This window comes from Temnothorax longispinosus, chromosome 7 (genome assembly GCF_030848805.1).
Source record: "Temnothorax longispinosus isolate EJ_2023e chromosome 7, Tlon_JGU_v1, whole genome shotgun sequence".
NCBI classification, from domain to species: Eukaryota; Metazoa; Arthropoda; class Insecta; order Hymenoptera; family Formicidae; genus Temnothorax; species Temnothorax longispinosus.
Genome location: NC_092364.1, coordinates 11,928,227 through 11,953,432, shown reverse-complemented (window position 1 = coordinate 11,953,432; position 25,206 = coordinate 11,928,227). Strand labels below are relative to the sequence as shown.

Here is a 25,206-nt window from a genome sequence, read left to right as displayed (position 1 = left end):
TCAAAACTGCAACAGAAATAGAGTTACGTGCAATCTGTAATTGAAATAATTTAATTTGGATTATGGAAGGATTAAAAAAAAGTAAAATTAATATGTTTATTTTCAAAGGAAATAAAAAATTGGAATGTAGAGGTTATAATTTAACTATTTCTTCAACGCAAATGCACAGGTTCTTTCAAAGCACGTAATCATTGGCAATACAGAACACAAAAAGTGTAGTCAGGAAATGCAGTTGAAAAGAAAGAAACTTAATATCTATGCACTCACCGTTCGCAGCTGTAACCAGATATAGGTATCCGCAGCGTTCAACGACACCAGGAATTGGGATTCACTGCTCTCTCGGTCGCGGCATGCATGCATCCTCGGGTTCTCGATCCTCGTTCCAAGCAAATATTCGCGTGTCCAAGTCCTTCTGCATCACATAAATATACATGCGCGCGCGCGCACCTACGTGACCGCGATGGTGATGTCGATAACGAAAACATAATCGCGTTTCCGGCATAAATCTTTTGTACGATTATTTTCACTTCCGAAATCGACAATTGACATTCAATTCACTGGATTACGACGGACATCGTACCGATGCCGACCTACAAACAAAAAAAAGAAATAATTATCATTGTAATCATTTGCTCGACTCATTGCACATAATTTTATAATTAGTAACCTATTATGGCCAGTCTACAATGAGTCGTTAGTCGTTAGTCAGATGTCAAAAGAAAAAGTTATAAGTGTATTGTAAGCAATCGAAGACCTGTAATCGGTGATCGTAAGAGATGGCACTTGGCTAATCGCTTATGATTGCCGATTATAGATTTTCGATCGCCTTATGACACGTTTATGACTTTTTTCGATTCTCTTCCGACATCTGACTAACGACTAACGACTCATTGTAGACTGGCCATTAAGCACAAGCTACTTGACTAACCCGACGTTTCTAATCTGTGCAGTCATCGAATCGCGAATGAATTTCCGTCATCGTGCTCTGTTTTGTCATTAACTCTGCCAAGTTTCACACCATCGCGACACACTTGTCCAACTCTGTTCTTGAATGCAACATATTTCTGAACGCGTATTACTCACGATCAAACGCCAAGTTGGCGCGCGACCGACTGAGATGACGACTGACGAAGATTGCCGAGGGCGTCCGAGCGGTGTTTTTCCGATCGTAGCGAATTTCAGTTGACGCGGCCAATGTCTTTCCCTTTACGACGCTTCCAGCTCCATGCAATCGCGTTCACGACGCGTTTACTCTCTCGCGTACTCCCAAACGTGTATACAAATATTACGTATTCAAGTTTTTGACATTGACGTGACACCGGCGCGGCGTACCGACATGAAAATAGTCGGCCCGCGGCCGCGCAGTACGCGGTAAATCGTACGACAACTAGTGACGGCAGCCGAAGTCACCCGAATGATGGTGATGGTCGGCCTGGGGTGCGCGGTAAATCGTACGACAACTAGCGACGGCAGCCGAAGTCACCCGAATGATGGTGATGGTCGGCCTGGGGTGCGCGGTAAATCGTACGACGACCAGCGACGGTAGCCGAAGTCACCCGAATGATGGTGATGGTCGGCCTGGGGTGCGCGGTAAATCGTACGACAATCAACGACGGCAGCCGAAGTCACCCGAAGGATTTTTGAACGGACGGCAAAATATATAGTCTGTTATAGTGATTCCACTTATTGCTGTGAGGATCGATTTCGTTGTTTTTTGGATCTCGTAATTGTCTTTGTTTGTCTCTCACGTTCAGCAAAATGTCTTTGATTTGATTTTGACACATTATAATATTCTCTTCAGTGGAATTGCTTTGCATCCCGGTATTCATCCAGTGACGCAGTTTATTTATCTAGAAAAATTAATGATCAATGTTATTATTCATAAAGCTGAGAAGAGTAAAAAATGAAGCAATAATAATAAAAAAACATTATAATTATATAACGCATCTATAAAAATAATGGAGATTGATGGGAAGCAGAAAATGAGCAATCTTATGTAATATACATTTCACGACAAGTATTGCGAAATTATCAGTTTATTATTTATAAAGATGATATACCTCTTTCACATCATCCATCGTGATATCTACGTCAAATGAAATTTCCATATTGTGATTGGGAAATATAGCCCGGTTATCGCCAATACCTATCGGGCCCAAACCGCATAAAGCTCCCGTATAATAAGTTTGGCGAGAATTACATCTGAATTCCACACACGGTGCAAAAATTAGCGCGAGCAATGCCGCAAGTCCAGGAATATTTGGCAGAAAAGTGGTACTTCTTAACGTTAGACAATCTGTAAAGGATTTAGTGACGTTCTGAGCGACCAAAAGACGTCTCGATTGATTGACTTTCTTGATTTTTCACCCAACGTCAACTGGATCAACTCCATTTCTAAGGGAGAATGTGGACTTTGGAGTTTTGCGCTAGAGTTGCAATCCTCTTCTCTAGGTGGTTCGGGATACTATAAAAATATAAAATTAATTGATTTTTCAACAAATGGTTACCATAAATCTTCATACAAAGTTCAACTACTCTACGCACTTTTAACAAACAATATTTGTCATATTGTTGCTCTTCGTAAAACTGTTTCTCCTCTGTTGACATTTTGTTAATCATATCTGAACCTGTCCTTAATTCATGATTATGCTTCGAAAAATAGGTTTCTTCCCTCTTTACAGCATATCCTTCTTCAATCAAACCCTCATTAACATTAAATCCCTCTCTTTCCTTATTAACCACAATCAACTCCAAGTTGATAACGCTATCAACAACCGAATAAATTTCTCCAAATATCTTTTCGTTATCTTCGATTTGTTTTTTAAAAAAATCCATCGATTCTTTCGACCATTGATGAACATTACTTTGATCTAAAGGTCGCACAAAAGCCAAATTGCAAGAAAATGCTAAAGGAGGAATCTTTAAGATTGTAGAATTATTAATTTCTCTTAGATCGCTTATACGTGCTGTAGAAAAAACGACCGTGATCAATAAAGAAAATGTCGACCACTTCTTCATCTTCTGAGATGAAATTTTTAATTATGGCACGATGAAAAGTCGAAAATTTAATCTTTTCATAGGGGCAGCGATTACGTTCGATATTTGTGAATTTGAGAGAAATTTTTTCACAGAAAATTTGTTGAGACTTTTCTATTTTTTGCAAATTGTTACGAGTGGCATCGTCGTCAAGAGTTGCCCAGAAATGTCCAGGACTAACAATCTAAAAATATTACGTGTATATGTATATCAATATATGTGTTTGTGTGTAGATCTATATAAAATTACAAAGAAATAAATATTTAATTAATAGAGAATAGATAAAAATTTTATTATGCTAGTAATTGGATGAGCAATGCATCTATAGTAATAATTATTGTAGCAGACAGTAAGATACAATGCAGACAATAATTCAATTTATTTTAATTATTTGTTAGCCGGGTATCGGCTAAGGGGATCGAGTTCCGCTTGCGAGCGAGAAAGGAGTGAATCAACACGTCCGATTTCCAATTTATATCTTTATTGAATAAATGGGCTTGTTCTACACGAGTTGTCTCTTCTTGTTGAGTTCCCGCCTTGCGGTTCGTTTTCAGGAAATCGTAGGTGTTTCGACGCGACTGCTAGCTGTTCTTCGACCGACTGCCTGGCATGCCAATTCGGCGGTCTTTTATAGTCTTGCGACCGAGTCTTGTTGCTAACTCGGGGCTTCCGAGTTAGCGCGGAATTCTCGTTGCCGACGCCTCGCGATGGCCTTCGCGTCAGCGATTTCGGTCGCTCCGGAATCCGCGCTCCGGGTTCCGGTGTCGACTTGCATCGGATGATCGCTCGTCCGATGCAATCGTCAGGAGTTTCGGCGGAAGTCATATTCGACTTCTGTCGCTACCTATCGAATTACCTAATCGTTGCGCGCTCGCAACATCCCTCCCCCCGCGGAAAAAGAAAAACGTAGTTTTTCGTTTATTTATGTGCGTTTTTCTTTCCCTTGAGGGGTTACAATCTAAGTTTTTTTTATATTTCTTACGTTATTGTTGGTATTACAAAAAAAAAATTTTTTAGTGGTCCCTTTTTCTCTTTATTACATAAATGGCTATGATTATGATGCTTATTATTATTACAATTATGGTCGTGGAGCCTATAGGGTATATAATATGTTTATTCGCAAATATGCTTGGTTGGTTATTTTCCACTTCTTTTTTTTTATCTCTTCTAGACTCATACTTAATTTTACTAATTCTGTCGGGTCTTTGATTATCTGTTCTAAATGTATTTCTTTATCAGAATCTACTTTATTGTTTATTGTTATGCTTTTTTCTACTGAGCCTGTTGCATTAAACTCTGGTAAATATATTTTTACGTTTTTATTATATACTCGGTTTTGCGTCTCTAAATACATATCCGGTGTGTTTAGTTTGCAACTGTCGCGTAATGTAATTTTTCCGGTTCTTTCTATTTTTACTTTATTTTCTGGTAAATCTTTACATTGAATTATTATATCGGTTGTTTTTGGAGTGGAAAATAACCATGTCTGCGGTTCGGATACTGCAATCCCGAGTGTTACATTTGAAATTATGTGACGCTGTTTTCGGCTTTCCATATATCTAGACGTTTTTACATAGAGTTGTACTTCGGTCGGCGCATTCGGAGTTATAAAATAGACAGGGAGATTTTGGGCGCAAGTGAATTTGGTATTATCTCGCGTACATTCATTTAAATCGCTTTCTTTTAGAATTATATAATTTTGATTTTCTCGATTTATTCCTAATAGGGTGTGAGAAGGTTCTAGGAGTGTGAAAACATTATGGTCATTGTGTATTGGTACAGGTGTGATTCTTATAATTTCGTATGTTGGGTACGCTATCAATGGGCACAAAAGAATAGTGTATATGTTCGAGTTATCCTAATACGCGTTTACATTTAGGTACTTTTGGATAGAATTCCAGTTTTCGGCTTGTATTTTGAATGGAAAATTCAATCTCCTGTCTATGTGTGCGGTCGCTTCTCTTAGTTCTATGATTATTTTTTCGATCGGGAGTGCGCGCGTTAATAAAATATTGTGATTTGCGTGAGTCAGGTAGTCTGTAATGTCGTTTATGTCTGTCGTGAGGTCATTCAAAATAGCGTTTAATACTAATAATTGTTCGATTTTTTCGTAATATATGCCGGGCTCGGCAGTGAACGTTATCATCTCGTACGGTAGTTGCTCTGATTTTGTTTCATTTGCGAGGTGTAGGATGATATTTAGCCTGTAATGTGAATAAGTTCTTGGAGATATTCTACTTATCTTTTACTTTCTGCTGACTTAATCCGTCAGCGAGAGTCGTTTCTTTCAAGTAGCGCGTTTCGCGTTAGTCCACTGCTGCCTTTCGAGTGGTACTTAATGTTTGAATTGTGAAGTGCATATAATAAAAAAAAAAAATGAGGTGCTTTAGATGCGATAGATATTTCGCGCCTTCGACGTGCGATGCGTGCCTACGCACGTATTGGCTGGAAGTAGCTCGAGCTCCTCGAGCCCAGGTTGCAGAGCCTGAATCGCCTGACTCGCCGCCTCCGCCCTATGAGGATGCGATTCAGCAGGACATGCGGGTGGCTCAGGTTTCCCGCGCCCTTCCGCCTCCTTCATATATCGAGGCGATTCGGGAGGAAGTGTCCCCCCTGCGGGTATTTGTGAATGTGAACACGAGAGCGCGGGAGGTCACCCGTGGTTTTCGACGAATTTTAACCACTAGGTGAGTACTTGTTAAATTTCTCTCTCTTTTTTTTTTTTTTTTTTTTGCTTTTACCCGTGTGCTTTTTTATTCTTCGACTAACGCTTTCAATCGGTTCGCGTGAACACGTAGCGTCTTCCGTTTAATTTTGATTGTGTAATTTACGTCGTTGTGCTTTTCCAAAATTACATACGGTCCTACCCATTGCGAGTCGAGCTTCTTTGAGCGGCCTCGTCGTATTGTTTCGTCATAAAGTAGTACTTTATCGCCTACTTTGAAGGTTGCCTTTTTGCTTTTTTTATCGTATTGTAATTTTGATTTTGCTTTTTCATCTTTCGTGTTTTCTTTCGCGATTTGATTCGCTGCACGGATCCGTTCTCGTAGTTCTTTTGCATAATCTTCATATGAATATGTCAATTTCGGCGGTTTTGTTAAGGCCGTTGGTAGGTCAGGTCGGTGCCCGTAAACTAATTCAAATGGCGTGAACCCGGTAGTAGAGTGTGGCGTCGTATTATATGTAAACATCGCGTAAGGGAGCCATTCGTCCCAGTCGGTTTGGTCTTGATTTATATAATGTCTCAGGTATTCGGCGAGAGTGCGATGCGATCTCTCTAGTGCGCCGTTACTCTCAGGGTGGTACGCCGTTGTTTGAATCTTCTCAATTTTTAATAATTTGCACGTATTTTTGAATATTTCGCTTGTAAAGTTCGTGCCCTGATCTGTGAGAATCTTTTCTGGAATTCCGTGTTCTAACACGATTTTTGTTACGAATACTTTGGCGATTGTCCTGGCTTCTTGGTTTTCGATCGGTATCGCCTTACTAAATTTCGTTAAATTATCCTGAAACGTCAGAATATATTTGTTTCCTTGATTTGTGACCGTAAGCGGACCGACGATGTCGAGGGCGCATTTTTCAAACGGTCGTTCCGGCGTGTCTGTGATTACCATTGGCATCTTCGTTTTTCTACTTAGCTTGTTTTTTTGGCAGTGTTCGCATCTGCCTATGTAATTTTCGACATCCCTCGTTATACCTTTCCAATCGTGTTGTAGTCGGATTCGGTCTAACGTTCGTACGACTCCTTGGTGCCCTCCGATAGGCGAGTCGTGATACTCATATAATATCTGTTTCTTTTCCTCCTCCGAGTATTCTCGAGGTGTATCTTCTTCTTCTTGCTGTGTCACATGCACAGCTGACGCTTCTGTTATCGGGTTTCTACTCAATGCGTCGGCGTTCAGGTTACTCTTGCCTGCCTTGTGTATGATTTCGTAATCATACTCCTCTAATTTAAGCCTCCATCTAATTAATCTTGAACCGGGGTCGGTAACATTGAATAACCAGATCAATGGTTTGTGATCGGTTATTATTTAAATCTAACGCCATAAAGATAGGGGCGAAAATGCTTGACTGCCCACACGATGGCTAGCAGTTCTTTCTCCGTCGTATTATAATTCTGTTCCGCTTTGCCTAATACGCGGCTGGCGTACGCTATCGGTCGGTCTTGGCCGACTACTCCCTGTGAGAGGATAGCTCCTATTGCGAAATCTGACGCGTCTGTCGTCACTATAAATTCTTTATTGAAGTCGGGATAATTTAACACCGGCGCGGTTGTTAATTTTTCCTTTAATAATTCAAACGCGTTTTGCTGCTCTATTGACCAAATAAATTTTTCTCCTTTCCTAGTGAGCTTGGTCAGTGGCTTGGCTAGTTTCGAAAAATTTTCGATGAATTTTCGGTAGTACCCGGCTAGGCCTATGAACGACTGAATGTCTTTCAGTTTTTTAGGAGTCGGAAACCCTTGACAGCTATTAGTTTCGACGGGTCCGGTGAGATTCCTTTTTCCGAAATCACGTGACCCAGATATACGACTTCCTTTCGTAGGAACGCGCATTTACTCGGTTTTAACTTTAGATTGTATTTTCGGAGCCTGAGTAGCACGGCTATTATTCTTCTGATATGTTCCGTTAGCGTCGCCCCGTATATGACGATGTCGTCGATATACACGAAACATCTCAGCCCTAGCAGGCCGGCCAGCACCGCGTACATTAGCCGCTGAAATGCTGCCGGTGCGTTTTTCAGACCAAAAGGCATGCGATTTAATTCAAAGTGCCCATCCGGAGTGGAGAAGGCTGTTTTGCCTTTGTGGTCTTTATGCATGGGGATTTGGTGATACCCCGAGGCCAAATCTAAAACGGTAAAATATTTCGCGTTACCTAATTGGTCTAATATGTCGGTTATGTTCGGCATGGGGAAAGAATCTCCCATGGTGAGATCATTCATTTTCCGAAAATCAATAACCACGCGAAATTGCACTTTTCCGGATGCGTCCGGTTTTTTAAGAACGACTATTATCGGTGCGTTCCAGTGACTCGTGCTCGGGCTGATTATGCCGTCTTCGAGCATCTTTTCTATTTGCTTTTTCACTTCGGCCTTATGCTTCTCGGGTAACCGATATGGTTTCACATTCACGGGCGCGCTACCTGGCCGGATATTTATCTCGTGCTCTATTGCGGTAGTCGCGCTTAAATGGTCGCCGTCTATATAGAACACATCAAAGTAATCATCGCAAATTTGTTCTACGGCTGCTCGCTCTTCGGCGTTCAAGTGATCGAGCTGTACTTGCTCGCGTACTTTCTTTTGTCGTTCGGCGATGGTCTCGCGCTCGTCGCTCGAGCGTAACGAGAGAACGTCCGCGGTGTCGGGCGGCGGCAGGTCTTCTAAAGTTACATGTGGAGTGAGTATCTCCACGGGCTTGTCCGTCACATTCAATACGCTAATCGGACATTTAAATTCGACGGGCTGCACTAGGCAATGCCCGATAAAGACCCCTGGGGCGGGTTCGCCGCTCCGCACAATGCCGACACGATTATGATCGGTGACGGCTTCCACGATTGTTTCGCTATGTGGCGGAAGTTTTACCTTGCGAAAAGGTCGGAGCTTAAAGGAAGCTGAGCCGATTTTTAATCGCTTTTTCGAATTTGAAATATCTGCTTTGTGTTTTGAGAGGAAGTCGTTTCCTAAAATGCCTTCGTACTCAATGGGAAAATTGTCTTTCACCACGTACATCGTGTGGCGAATTTTTTTATCTCCGAGATCCACAGTGGCTTTTATCTTCCCTATCGTGTGAATCTGGTGTCCGGTTACGCCGACTAGCGCTAACCGTTCTTCCTTCACCATCGCTTTCGCTTTCAAATTTCCCACTTTTATTAACGTGAGTGTTGCGCCTGAATCTAATAACAGGTCCATTTCTCCTTTCTCTGCCTCCTGTACGGGCAGCGTCACTAAGTCTAGCGGGCCTTCCTCGTGCTTCTTGCTTATCTGTGCAACACGATATGTCTCGGCGGCGCGCGCCTTATTCCTTTTAGGCTTCTCATCCTCCTCGCTGCTGCTGCGAGAGGATGTTTCCTCGCTAGATTCTTGTGTCCTTGTCTTTCTGACAGTACTCACGGGCGTTTTCTTAACTGCTTCCGTTTTCGTTCGGCGCGGTCACTCGGGTTTTGGTCGCCCGTTTAACGACCAGCATTCGTCGCGCTTATGCCCTGCCTTTTTACAATATGAACACTCTATCGTGTTAATGCCGCTAGGCTTCTCGGGTTTCGGCAACGCGTACCTGTTTGCTTAATGGCTCGTACGGCAATCTCGCGCGTAATGACCGTTCTTTCCGCACTTGTGACATTGTCCTACGGTATTTCCCGCGCCTCGCGTATTCGCGGCGGGGTATTTATTTTTTGCCGTTGCCTGTGCGCTACGCGGGGAGGGGCCTCTAACCTTTTCCTCCGCGCTGGCGCCGGTTATCGCTTCTTGCAAGCTTTGGTATCGCTGTGCTCTTACTAATAGCTTTATATCATCGTGCAATCCGATTTGAAAATTATGCAGCGCTTGAGTTTTAATGTTTTCGAGGATGGCCTTCTGCTGTTCCTGCGTGTGGCCTTTATCCTCTTCCATTGCTTCATAAAGCTCGCGGGCTAATTTCTCGACGCGCCTACCGAAGTCTTGTGCGCTTTCGCCGGGCTTTTGCGCTAACGAATTAAATTCCAGCTGCAAGTGCGTCGTGCAGCGTTTTCCTAAATATTCTGTCTCGAGTTCGCGCTTTAATTGATCAAAATCGCGGATATCGCGCGTGTCGAAATCTGTCATAACCTTCCCTTTAAATTTCGTACAAAGAATAGCTTCGAGTAGCATTGACTCGTTGGTCGGCTGTATGTTTTTCATAGCATACGTGCTAGCGTTTATGAACTCTCGGACGCGTTCTCGCGAATCTCCATTGATCTCGGGTATCATTGCTCGCGCTTCCTTAAGGCTGAGGTACCCGGTGACTAGACCCGGTTGGTTCCGGACGTCGCTACGCGTTCGTCCGTATGTGATATCCAGCGGGCCTTGGCTGTGTACGCGACGGTCTCGCGTGTCGGAATCGTATGTGGCGGATTCCATCCGGCCTACGCGGTTCTGCAATTCGCGAAAAGCGCGAAGGAGTTCGGCTGATCGGTCAAATTCCGTAGCCTCGATGCGGTCCATGCGTTCTTGCATGTCGCGCATTAGATTAATTAAATCGGTAATTACAACGTCCTGGGCTCTCAACTCGGATCGCGTCGGCTCTGGGGCCTGAGGTCGCCTGGCGGGCGGCCCATTTTGCGCCATTTCGGTGGCGGCCTGTTCGGACACTCTAGATGGGTCCGGATTTTCCTCGCGGTTCTCTCGGCTCGGAGTCGCGTTTCTCGTCTGACTCATTTTGAGAGCTTTAGGCGTATAGTCCTCCTCGTTAGGGTCAAATACGTCAGTGTCGTATGAGGTGAGGGAAAATTCTCCTCGTTGTGACACGTGGCTCGGCGTGACGTTGGAGACGTCTGTCAGTGAGTCAGTCGGAGTCGGTCGCTCTGTATTATTATCGCGGTGTTCGCGTTCGCCTGTTACGCTTACGTCTACTTCGTCGAACGGAAACTCGCGTTCTATGACAACGTTCGGAGATAGTACGGGCGTCTCTTCCTCGGCAAAACGCGAATCTAAATTTTGTCGGACTTGATCTAATCCGTCTTGCTCAGCGGGCCGGTCTAACCCTTCGCTTTCAGCGGGCCGGTTTACCCCTTCGCTTTCAGCGGGCCGGTTTAACCCTTCGCTTTCGGATCGCGTCGCACTCACCGGGTTAACTAGATTACGCGAAGCGCGGTGCGCGGACTCGCTATGGACGAACGACGTTTGTCGGACGGGCGTCTGTTGGTTCGGGTCGTCCGACATCTACTTAGCGCTCGCGGATATAATAATTTTCGCACTTACAATATCGCCGCGAATCGCATGTTGCTGCCTGTCTGCATCGCCTGGTCGTCGGGCCGCTTCGCTGCTTGGCTGCGTCCCTGTCGTCGCTGCGTCCCTGTTGCGCTGCTATGCTGCTTCGCTGTGTCCCTGCGTCGTCGCTCGGGCCGGTGATGCCGTGCGGTAGGTCGTGGCCGTCTCAGGTGTCACTTCTGCACTCGCGGCTGCTACCGTCTCTTAGCTCGCGTCTTATCTGACTTTTCCTTTCCGGGATGCGTTGCCTCCCTTATTAATTGAACTTGGTTTGTTTCAGACGTGAGATGGCGATGTGGGCTGGTCCTTCCTCGCAAAATGGCTGAAACGTAATCCCACCGCTGCCACCAAATTGTTAGCCGGGTATCGGCTAAGGGGATCGAGTTCCGCTTGCGAGCGAGAAAGGAGTGAATCAACACGTCCGATTTCCAATTTATATCTTTATTGAATAAATGGGCTTGTTCTACACGAGTTGTCTCTTCTTGTTGAGTTCCCGCCTTGCGGTTCGTTTTCAGGAAATCGTAGGTGTTTCGACGCGACTGCTAGCTGTTCTTCGACCGACTGCCTGGCATGCCAATTCGGCGGTCTTTTATAGTCTTGCGACCGAGTCTTGTTGCTAACTCGGGGCTTCCGAGTTAGCGCGGAATTCTCGTTGCCGACGCCTCGCGATGGCCTTCGCGTCAGCGATTTCGGTCGCTCCGGAATCCGCGCTCCGGGTTCCGGTGTCGACTTGCATCGGATGATCGCTCGTCCGATGCAATCGTCAGGAGTTTCGGCGGAAGTCATATTCGACTTCTGTCGCTACCTATCGAATTACCTAATCGTTGCGCGCTCGCAACATATTATATAAATTTTTTTTCAATGACAAAAATGAAAGATCTATGTAAAAAATTTCTTTTAACTTTATATAAAAATTATTCTTTACTAATCGATAAAGTAAAAAAAACTTACAGTTTCTATAAATAAAGGTATCAAAGTTACATCGAGTCCTGGCAATGTTGGTCTGGTTTTAGAATCGTTGCTCTCAATCATCCCAACATTTCTACGAAAGAACAAATTCCTTTCGAATTTATGGTCATTGTAATGTTTCGCCCTCTCATTTGCTTCTTCTGCATTCAGCAACTTTATTTCAATCGGGATATTGCAACGTTTCATCATAATGGCCTTGTTAGAGACGCGAAGTAAATGTTATCGAGCCGGTAGCGCGATATGTATCGACGCGTATCTTTGGGCTGTTGACGCCTGTAACCTTGTCACGGAATCGTGTATGTCGAAGTCAGTCTCGAATAAGTTGTCACGCGAGACACATACGGTTGGAACGTCGCGTAGTCGATCCTTCTCTTTGTAATCCCATTGGAATAAATTGTTAGTTGCATTATATCTCACTGCGTCAGTTATATTTCCCCATCAGGTTATGGGCCCAGGCAGATGAACAATATAAAGTCCGCGAGTGAAAAACCAGAGAAATGTCGTCAATCGTAAGAATTGAGCCGCTAAACGCGGACAATTATGATACGTGGAAGTTACAGATGAAGGCGATACTAGTGAAAAACGATGTTTGAGGCTACGTGAGCGGAACGATAGTGAAACCGTCGAGCGGAGACGAGGCAATTCGAGCATGGATTGATAAGGACGCCAAAGCAGAGGCCGACATCATATTGTCAATTAGTCCTTCGGAGTTGAATTTAATTCGTGGGTGCACGCCGTCAAGAGAAATCTGGCTGAAAATTGAATCAACGTTCCAATCCAAAGGACCAGCGCGAAAAGCGACGCTCTTGAAGAGAATTATCCTATCAAGACTGAAGGAAGGCGACAATCCACGTACACATTTAACGGAATTTTTTGAAGCGGTGGAAAAATTGAAAGAGATTAATTTGGTAATAAACAAAGAGGTACTGGCAATTTATTGTTGTACAGTTTGCCAGAATCTTTTCAAAATTTTCGGTGTGCCATCGAGACACGAGATGAATTGCCAGATCCAGAAACGTTGAGAGTGAAGATTCTAGAGGAATTCGAATCGCGAAGGGCAAACGAAAATTCGGAGCAAAATGCTATGTATGCGAAGAGGTCACGTTATCCGCGCGTGCCTCAAGATACTCGCGGAGACTCAAGGAATGTCAAAACCGAAGGCGAAACAAGTGCGAGACAAGGACCGAAATGTTTTCGTTGTGATAGAATGGGCCATATTGCGAGGAACTATAGGGCAAGGTTACCGTTGTATCCACAAATGAGTGCGCGACAGGTAGAGGACGATGATAATACGTCGACGGGTACGGCTCATGTGAGTGATGATGTAGCGATGTTAAACACAATCGAGATTGTGATGTTTAATTGTGAAGGTGAAAATGGCATGGATTGGTGTTTGGACAGTGGCTGTACAGCACATATGTGCGCTGAAAGAGACAGATTTGAGAAAATCGAAAGCGAGAGCAAAAGCTTGAACTTAGCAAATAATGAGTCAACGCGAATTACCGGTGCGGGAAACGTAAGAATGCCTATGAGTAATGGCAAGGTGGAAACAAACATAAATTTCGAAAAGGTGTATACGTATCAGACTTACGTACTAATCTGTTGTCGGTATCGAAGATTACGGATCGCGGCTATGAGGTGATTTTCCGTGAGAAATATGCGACAGTGATGGACAAAGACGGTAGAGTGATCTTTCGCGCGGATAGAATAGGAAACTTATATTACGCTCGAAAAGGACGTGAGCCGGTGAACGACGGAAACACAGTGCTGGTAGTAAGCCACGCGAGGAGCGAGATAGATGCGTGGCATCAGAGGCTCGGACATTTAAATGAACGCGATTTAAAAAATATGGCGAAAAGCGGTGCAGTTTACGGATTAAATTTAAAAGGCAACGAGACAATGTCGAAATGTAAAGTGTGCGTTCGCGAAAAACAAACTTGTCTTCCATTTTCGCAAAGTGAAGGAAACCGAACGAAGCATTTATTGGATATTGTGCATTCCGATGTGTGTGGCCCGATGCGAAGTGCGTCATTTTCCGGTGCAAAATATTTTGTAACATTTATTGACGATAAATCACGGTGGTGCAAAATATACTTTATCAAAAACAAGAGTGACGTGTTAAGCGTATTTAAATTGTTCAAGGCAACGGCAGAGACATCAACCGGCCGAAAGATTAAGGCGCTACAATCAGACAACGGTAAGGAGTATTGTAATAAGGAATTCGATCAATTTTTAAACGAAAACGGCATTACGAGGCGGTTATCGGCACCGCATACTCCTCAGCAGAACGGTGTAGCGGAAAGAAAAAATAGACCGTTAGTTGAAATGGCGAGATGTATGATGCGCCAAGCAGGTGTTCCTCCGACATTTTGGGCCGAGGCAGTAAACACGGCATGTTATATAAGAAATCGGTGCATAACTAAATCATTAAACGGACAAATACCTTACAAATTATGGAAAGAAAAGACTCCCACAGTAACATATTTTAAAACATTTGGTTCGAAAGTGTTCGCGTTAGATAAAAACACTCAACGTGGTAAATTTGATTCGAGATCAATAGAAGGTATTTTTGTAGGGTACTCAGACGAATCAAAGGCGTATCGTGTGTGGATACCAAAATTGCGGAAGGTAATCGTAAGTCGCGACGTGCAATTTTTGGAGAAATCGGCGTTTGATCGCGAGTACCAGGAGTTCCTCGAAGAGGGGGAGGAAGACATGTTGAGTACCAAAACTGAAATTGAAATAAAGGGCCGAGAGGAACCGGGAACACACGAACGGGACCGAGAGACAACGGAAGACGGAATTGATAGCAAAACAGAAAGACACCATCCGGAAGTGCCTGGAGCGCGTAAACGAAGGACAGAATGTGATACCTATCTGCGTTTACAACCGCCGAAGCGTAGAAGAGGACGACCAAGGTTGTTACGTTCCGGATCGGTAGGAAGACCGAGGAAAATATACCAGCCGGCGGCGAACAACGATGAAGAGACGATGAAGAGGACAGCGAATCATCCAATGACGAGGGTCTACCCGGGGAAAATCTAGGCGACGACGATGCATTTCTGGAGTGTAATATGTTATCAACACAAGATCCGGTGACGTGGCGGGAAGCGGACGAAAGTGGATGTGCTGAGGACTGGAGAGTGGCATTAGAAGACGAATATTTAGCACAAATCCGAAACGGCACTTGGGAAATTGTGCCCAGACCACGAAATCGAAAGGTAATTGGAAGCAGATTTGTTTTTCAAACTAAAGAAATCGGGCCAATCACAAAAAGGAAGGTACGCCTTGTGGCGAAGGGCTGCTCACAACGACCAGGGGAGGACTTTCACGAGACTTATTCTCCGGTGGCAAGATCATCATCCATTCGACTTCTAGCAGCCACATCAGCGGAGCTGGGATTACAAATCCACCAAATGGATGTAGTGACGGCATACCTCAACGGCGAGTTGGAAGAAGAAGTATATATGGAGATACCTGAACAATTACGAGAAGTACTGTTAAAAATTAAAGCCGGAAAACGTGTCGGTTCGAGCACAGAAATAAATCGCAAAAACGACGTGATACGAACTGCGAAACGTTGGCTGGATGCGATGGTACAAAATCAGGATAACGTATGCCTACTGAAGAAGGCCCTCTACGGATTGAAGCAGTCGGGGCGACAATGGTACCGGCGTCTCGTATCGAAGCTAAAACAGCTGGGCATGAAACAAACCAGCCAAGACCAATGCATTTTTACATCATCAAGGAAGAATGGTCGGTTTATGATGATTGTAATCTACGTTGACGATATCTTGATCGCTACGAACGATACAAACTGGCTTAATGAAGTAAAAAAATCGTTATCCGAATCCTTTGAAATGAAAGATCTCGGACGCGTAAATCAGTGCCTTGGAATCAAATTCCGGCAGAGCGAGGAAAATTATAGTGTCATTTTGAGCCAACAAAAATACACAGAAGCTATCCTGGAACGCTTCGGCATGCAGGATTGTAAGCCTGCGAAAACTCCTATCGACACGAACATGCAGTTGATGAAACCAACGAACGTAAACGGAAGAATAATGAGGCAGTACCCATATCAACGTCTCATTGGAGCACTTATGTATCTGGCAGTGACTACCAGACCTGATATCGCGTATGCAGTAAATTTCATGAGCCAATTTAATACCAATTATTCGACGGAGCATTGGGTGGCAGCCAAGAGGATCCTCCAATATTTAAGGGGTACCATGAATCTTGGCATTATGTACAAAAAATCAGGCATACCGTTATATGGAGTGGTCGACGCGGACTGGGGTGCCAACATGGTCGACAGGTGATCGTATTCTGGGTATGCGTTCATACTCGCAGGAGCGGCAGTGTGCTGGGAAGCTAGGAAACAACGCACCGTGGCTTTATCAAGTGTTGAGGCGGAGTACATGGCGATATCGGAAGCAACGAAGGAAGCAATCTACCTCAAGGGCGTAATGAGCGCGATTCCATTACCGTGTGATCGAATTGCGTTGTTCAATGACAATCAAGGAGCACAGCGTTTGATTTGCAGTGATGACGTGCCTCATTCTAGGACCAAGCACATCGATTTACGCCATCATTTCGTCAGAGATCACTGTGCGTCTGGCGAAATCGAACTGCAATACATGTCAACGAATGAGATGCTCGCGGACATTTTAACAAAGGGACTGTCCGGATATAAGCATATCACCTGCCAGGACGGGCTCGGAATGATCGAATCACACGAATAACGCGGCTCGACTTATGACTTCGAGGGGAGGTGTTAGAGACGCGAAGTAAATGTTATCGAGCCGGTAGCGCGATATGTATCGACGCGTATCTTTGGGCTGTTGACGCCTGTAACCTTGTCACGGAATCGTGGTATGTCGAAGTCAGTCTCGAATAAGTTGTCACGCGAGACACATACGGTTGGAACGTCGCGAGTAGTCGATCCTTCTCTTTGTAATCCCATTGGAATAAATTGTTAGTTGCATTATATCTCACTGCGTCAGTTATATTTCCCCATCAGGCCTGATGAACAAATGTTTTATATTAGAATAATACTAAACTATTTTTGTTTTACGTAATCCAAATGTCTATATTATACATAGTTTTGCATAATTATATTTATTTGTGTTTACACATGCACCAAGTAATGAATTTATTTTACATCGTAGTTTCATGTTATTTATATAAAACAAATATATTAATATAATCACCTGATAAACAGATTCCAATATTTTGAAGACTGTCGTCAATGGCCGTTTCTTTCTCGTGAAATTGCACGCAAATACGGGATGCATTAAAAGATATTATTATTTGATTTTCTGAAATTTTCAGATGTTTGGAAAAAATCTCTTGCAATTTCCTAGCATATAAATATCCCGGTTGTTCGAGTGGCCAACCTCTTAAATAAACTGTCTTCATGGGATCTAAACTGTTGAGAGTCTTTGAATATCCTCTTTATAAGTTTCTTCATTTTGCAAACGGTTGACAAAATAATGGGGATAGAAAGCTCCAGCAAGTATGACTTGAAGAACGAAATTGCGATCTGCATCTACAAGTAAATGAAAAAAATAAATAAAAAAAATTGGAAAATAAGAAAAGTAATAATCAAATAATTTAATATTTAATGAAAAATTTTAAAAAACTTGAACGTTGAATAATTCAATATACCTTGCCAAATGACTTTATTAACTCCTGTACTTTCTTTAATTCCCAATCAGTGCTGCGATTTCGAGCCCCGGCACGCACGCGAATTTCCCCCTCCACTACGCACACAAATGACGCTCGGTCTATCGGTGTGTCGGCAGCGCTCGGCCGTTCCGAGCGAGAGGGAGAATATCACTCCCTCCTTGTCGCTCTCACACAGCTCGCGCGATCGACGAATGTTTTTACGCTGGAAATGCTTTCTCGGTATCTCGGAAAAAAATTGTAGTAAAAAATTATATAAAAGTATATTTTCGTTAACAAATATATTTATAGAAATACTATATTTTTATATATTATTTATTTATATGTCCAATAACGTGATATATATGTATACATATACATATACGTGTTCCAGAGGATATTAAACTAAATAAGAAAGTTATATACATATGTATTGTATAATTTATAACTTCTTTATTTGTTTCAATATCCTCAATTGTATACCATTCAAATAAATTCTAATAAGGAATAATTTTCTCATATAAAAATTGTACTACAGTTAAACGCATTGTAATAGAAGGAGCCCACTATTGAGAAATTTAAAGAAGCATTTTAAAGCTCACAATTTAATAAGTAGGATAGGTAGTTACCTCTATTAAGCTGGACCTCCCACCAGCGCAAATCAAGTTCGCACTAGGTCAAAAATTTAGTGCCATTTAGGTGCTAATTAAATGCCCTAGTCCGAATTTTGGTGCTCGAACTGTTTAGCAGGAAATCGCGTAAAAAATGGGGGGGTCATTGCCATTGCCATTTGCTGGACCCCCCCATATCAAAAAATGGTCCTATAGAGAAGACAAGTATACTATAATTTAGTGCTAATTAAGTGCTCTAAAATAACGATAAAATATTGACAGATGTATAATATTATTTAAATATACCACTATATATTGAACACAGTACCGTCGCGGTCGACACAAACACCTAAAAAATTTGCTGCATATTCGTTACTAATGATTATAGTATTAAAATTATATTATTAATTATAGTATTAATATTAAAATAATTCTCAGACATTGTACTTTAAAAGAATATCACGATTCGAATTTAGTGCTAGTTGCATATAGTGTTGAAATTAATTAATTAATCAATAGAGCGCGCGCTTCGCGATTAATTAATTAATTTCAAGACTATGCAGCTAGCACTAAATTCGAATCGTGATATTCTTTTAAAGTACAATGTCTGAGAATTATTTTAATATTAATACTATAATTAATAATATAATTTTAATACTATAATCATTAGTAACAAATATGCAGCAAATTTTTTAGGTGTTTGTGTCGACCGTGACGGTACTGTGTTCAATATATAGTGGTATATTTAAATAAATATTATACATCTGTCAATATTTTATCGTTATTTTAGAGCACTTAATTAGCACTAAATTATAGTATACTTGTCTTCTCTATAGGACCATTTTTTGATATGGGGGGGTCCAGCTTAATGGCAAGCTGGACCCCCCCCCATTTTTTACGCGATTTCCTGCTAAACAGTTCGAGCACCAAAATTCGGACTAGGGCACTTAATTAGCACCTAAATAACACTAAATTTTTGACCTAGTGCGAACTTGATTTGCGCTGGTGGGAGGTCCAGCTTAATAGAGGTAACTACCTATCCTACTTATTAAATTGTGAGCTTTAAAATGCTTCCTTAAATTTCTCAATAGTGGGCTCCTTCTATTACAATGCGTTTAACTGTAGTACAATTTTTATATGAGAAAATTATTCCTTACTAGAATTTATTTGAATGGTATACAATTGAGGATATTGAAACAAATAAAGAAGTTATAAATTATACAATACATATGTATATAACTTTCTTATTTAGTTCAATATCCTTTGGAACACGTATATGTATATGTATACATATATATCGATCACGTTATTGGACATATAAATAAATAATATATAAAAATATAGTATTTCTATAAATATATTTGTTAACGAAAATATACTTTTATATAATTTTTTACTACAATTTTTTTCCGAGATAAGGCCGGTATTCATAGTCGGTTCTTGTATTTAAGACCATCTTAAGTACAATCTTAAGATGTCATTAACCAATCACAGAGCCGTATTAGCATCTTAAGATATTACTTAAAACGGTCTTGAAATAAGATCTAATTATGAATACCGGCCCCGAGAAAGCATTTCCAGCGTAAAAACATTCGTCGATCGCGCGAGCTGTGTGAGAGCGACAAGGAGGGAGTGATATTCTCCCTCTCGCTCGGAACGGCCGAGCGCTGCCGACACACCGATAGACCGAGCGTCATTTGTGTGCGTAGTGGAGGGGGAAATTCGCGTGCGTGCCGGGGCTCGAAATCGCAGCACTGTTCCCAATCTCGTCAATTTCATGGTAATCTCGTCCACCACAGTATCTAATATGCACAAGGCTTTTATCTCAATTCCATTTTTCCGGCCCCATTGTCTCTCAGCTTCACGAGTGTTTAATCGACTTTTAGCTTTTTCATCTTTCCACGTTTTGTAAACATTTAAAGTGGCAATGCAGTCGCTATCAGAATTGCCAGCCCATTTTTTTCGATTCGTATAAGAGGAAACGGTAGAATGGCATTGCTCCATAGAAAAGACATCTTTAACGGCCATGCTGGCCCCCAGAATAATAGCGTCTCGCAAAACCCCATAAACACGGCCCAACATGATTAATTTCGTAATTCGAATGTCGAACGAAAGATGTGCCATTATCTTGCCGAGATCGGTTAACCTTCCATTAAACGGTTGATAACAGACATCGTCTACCAAAGCTCCGACCTCTTTTTAAACTTAAGATGGTATTTGCCAAATTATCGGAAGTAGGTGGATCGAGGAGATGTAAAATAAGGACATGTGGCTCGTCGACGTCAAAAAGTTTTGCGCGGAGAACGACATTGGCGAGTGGGGCACGGAACATTTCTGGCTTATTGTTTTCTCGTAAAATATTCTGTAAATTTTACGAGAAGATAAAATTATTAAATATTACATGGAAAAATATAATAAATAATTAATAATATAAATCTAATGGATTATTATAATTTTATATTCTTATAACTGTACGATAGTTTTTTTTTTTAAACATCTACAATTGATATTTATGCGCGTGTAATAATATATACAAACTATATATTACGGACTAAAAAAAAATTGTACGCGCATTATTTGTAGATCTTTGAAAAAAAAGTATTATATAATTACAAAAATATAAAATAATAATAATCCATTAAATTTATATTACTTATTAAATATTGGATGCTGTTAAACGTGATTTTAAATTCTAAATAAAAATTTTGTTTTATACATTGTGGCGGTCTTCCGACCGCACAATCAAAGGGTACGCGCGGCACGCGCGCGCGCCCACCGATCACGCGCCGAGCGCGTGGGCCAGACTACGGCCCGCGAAGCTATACGAAAGTGCCGCCGATAGGTGGCAGACTTTCTCGCGTTTCATTTCCCGACAGGGAAGAATAAAAGGCCACACGGCGACGGCCTAGACAGCTTTCGACTGCTCTCTGGCTCATAGCCAGGACCAGGAGAAGTACTTTTGGTAACCGATCTCGCCGTCACCTTGCCGCCGCCGAAGCTACGGCCACCACCGAGACGAGCTGCGCCACTTCGCCTGCCGCTACCGCCACAACCTCAGCGGCCCCTGGACTACCGTCCAGGCCAACCGTGGAAGCTCGTCCAGCTCCAGCTCTCGCCGGTGCGACTGACTCGTCCTCCACGTGCGCTCATCTCAACGTGGGACGTAAGAGTTCGGCGCTACACGTCTCCGCGACTATCGTGGACGGTGCCTCCACTCCTGTCGCCTCTGCCACCGTCACCCTCCGAGCGGGTACACCAGGAGACGCAGACCATCCCTCCTGCGCGTGTTCACCGAGGCGTACAACACCAGCCTCCACGCGACACTCAGGAGGTACAGACCGACCCGGAGTGGGAGATCACCTCCTCACAAGGAACGCAGACCGAGGAGCCACCGGCACTATCATCGGAGTCTACACAGACTGAGGAACCGGAGCAGTCCCTCACTCTACCGGGGACACCGCCGGCTTGGCGGAAGTTCAGCTCCTTCCGGAGAACCAAGACGCAGCCGAGCATCATCTGGCGTGAGCGACTCCGCGACTAGGAGGAGAAGAAACCAACCGGCCCTTCTCAGGGCCACCACACAAGAAGAACCCAAACGGCCCTTTTCAGGGCCGCCTCAACGGCCCTTCTCAGGGCCTTCTTCAGCACACTGACACACCTACATCTGTATTATAGGACATAGAATAAACGACCTATTTATTACATACATCTGTCTCTCAGATCACTCGACGATCCCTCTCACGCTACGGCATATCCTCTACGAAGGGCACGCGACGCCCCAGCGTAAGTGGCAAGCGGCCACATACATCACAATAATAACATAATATTATTCTTATATAAACTAAGTACTTGCCTTATAAAATGCTTTTGGTACTAATCTGTATACTCTGCCATCCATTACGCGACCCGTGCGACCAGCTCGTTGAATACAATTTGTTTTACTCGCCCAACAAAGTTCCAAACTTTGATAATGAGTTGCAGGATTTAATGTCAGCAGTTTTACGAGACAAAAGTCTATCACTATAAATTATACGTATTTAATTAACCATTGTTTTTTCACTCATCATTAATTATTATTATGAAATATTTATGTAAAATTTTTTAAATATTTTAAATATGTCTGTAATTAAACTGTCGTTTATTTTTCTCGAAAATTATAATGATATGTAATTTAAAAAAATTTTGTACTTACCATATTTTACATCAGGCACCGTAATACTGCTTTCAGCAATATTTGTAGAGAGTATAATGCGTCTGTAACCTTGCGGTGGTTTTTCGAAAATGCAATGCTGTTCATCATCATCAGAAATCAATGAATGCAAATTGTTAGGTCCCATAATTTTTCATGGAAAACCGACAAGTAATTATATAATTCCTCAATTTCATAAATTCCTGGTAAAAATACGAGAACGGCATGTCTTTGAGGCGGCGTTGAGTCTTCTTCGTTATCATTTCTATCAATTTCATCTAGAGTATTAATAATAAGCGAGCAAATCTCTCGCATTCTTTGCGTAATTGTCGGTTCCATGGCATATACTTGTGGTATCTATAAAATTAATACACATACAGAAAAGCATAAAATTTCAAGTACGTACTCTCTAAATATTCTTCACATAATCTCTACTCACATTTCCTACATCTGGTATCTCGTCCAAATAATACGTACGAATTTGAAAATTTCTTTTTCGGGTATATTGATAACTGGCACTGGAATTAAATTATTTTCTACTTTTGTAGAAAGTACCTCGCGAATTTCGTTACGTCGATTGTTGCCGACATGAGAATAACTTTAACTTGTCTGGAATTTGTTTGTAATAATCTTTTAACCACAAGTAAAAGAAAATCCAAATTTTGATCGCGTTCATGAATTTCGTCCAATATAATGTGCGTATAGTCCAACAAATGCTTATGGCGAATCAAATCTTGCAGGAGAATTTCGGTGGTGCAATAAGTTAAACGGGTTGCAGATGAGACTTCCTGTTGCATACCCACTTTGTAGCCCACGAGGTTACCAAGACGCCAATTTTTGTTAAGACACTCTTTCGGCGAGGCTTATCGCGGCGATTCGTCTTGGTTGCACAACTGTAACAATATTATAAGTTTTATATAATTTTTATTACGTTACGTGTAATAGTAAAACTAATTTAAAAAATACCTATAATATTGCATTTCAGTCTCTTTTCGATATTAGCATCGAAAATAAATTGTGGAATCCTAATACTTTTTCCACAACCAGTTGGTCCTTGGATGATGACTACAGAATTTGTCTCGATTATCGATAGTATTTTATCCTTCATGGCCAAAACAGATAATCATCATTATTAGATTGTGGACTATCAGCAAAACTGCATTCTCCATAGACTTTAGCCCGATCGTCCCCATCGAGTTCTTGCGTAACGTCTAATTCTTGGAACGCCACATTTGACTTGCAAGACTCCTTTTCATTCTCTTTTTTTTTCTATTATCCATAAACTGAAAGAAATGTAGAACATAATAGATGACACGTCATATTTGCAGAATAATATTTATCTTTCAAATGTGCAAAAAAATTTGTATGATTAAATGATATAATGCTTGTACCTTTAAATATTCCTCAGCTTCTGCTTCTGTGTAATCCTTGACAAAAGTTTCTTCACAAACAGACTGTGTAGATGTAACGTCTCTCCAACTTGAAGAATCCATGGTTAAAAATCAATTTCAATCTTTCGTAATCTGCAAATTGCATAAAAAATTTTACAATAATATTAAATTAAATATTTGTAAATTTATATAATAAATTACTTGTGTAAAATTAAAACAATATCGTTCAAAAATATATTAAATTGAATTCGTGGTCTTGTTTCGTTGTGCAAAAAATGAACTCGTTGAGTCTCGATAATTTTAATCTCCGTGTGCATACGTGGATCTATGGCATTCGAGCCAAAATAAAATATCTATTTGTAACCACAAAACTTGAAACCAGTCAGAAAATACCAAATAAATGATGGTTAACGAAATGATTAGAAAATTGTCAACCACAAAGTAGACAAAAAATTTTGTAAATTTTTTCAGATTTATAAAAATGCTTAAAAAATAGGTTACCGAAAGTCACCGAAAAAACGTACGCACATGAAAAGTAAATTACAAAGCCTGTTTTTTTCAGTTGAAACTTGAAACTATATTATCGCAAAACAAGACATCCTAATTTTTACGTAGTTCATTTTTCATCTTTTTCTTTTCATGTTGGAGAGAAAAAGAGATAAAGAAATGAACCATGCAAGCTCAGCAAGAAAGACCCATCAAATCGACGTCATGATTTTGACGTTGATTAAACGTCGATTCAATGGGTCATTTCTCACTGGGAAGAAGTTGAGCTGAAAAGAACAGGCCACAATTGTCTGACTGAGGCTCGCTAAATGCTACATATTTAATAAGATTCTACTTACTAGTTACTACTATTACAACTTCTTCCTATGCAAGTCGCAATTGCTATTGAGTCACGCTATCGTCGTATATAACGTCACGTGTAATATATCCTGCTTCTTTGTGCTCACTAACCGGCCAAGTAATGGCTCCTGCCCCCAGGATGCGGAAACGCTTGCCGCGCTGCAAGAAGCGACGCAGTAGCCAATAAACTTTTGGTTCTTACGAAAAAGCGACACGTTGATTGGCTACCGCGTCGCTTCTTACCGCGCGGCAAGCGTTTCCGCGTCCTGTGGCCAGGAGCCATAACAATTGAATACGAAATGTAATAAGTTTACAATACAGGTTGCGGTCCGATCCACTTGAGTATTTGACGCTACAAGCTACAAATGCATTGAAGCGTTCTTCTCTTCTTTTTCCTTCAGAAAGAAGGAGAAGAGAAATGCTTCGAAGCATTTGTAGTGTCAAGGCGTCAAGTGGATGCCGCAGCCACAGTCCATGTCCTATTAGAAAGAGGTCTGGTTTATAGAAAATAAACACCTGTGAAACTGATTTTCCTCTTCTTCTGCTTTAGTAGATA

At 41.9% G+C, this 25,206-nt stretch overlaps 1 pseudogene; it reads right to left on the bottom strand.

The window, feature by feature from the left end:
• Positions 1–1,625: 1,625 nt before the first annotated feature.
• Positions 1,626–23,909, bottom strand: LOC139816964 (ATP-dependent RNA helicase TDRD9-like; annotated as a pseudogene).
• Between the last annotated feature and the right edge of the window lie 1,297 nt (positions 23,910–25,206).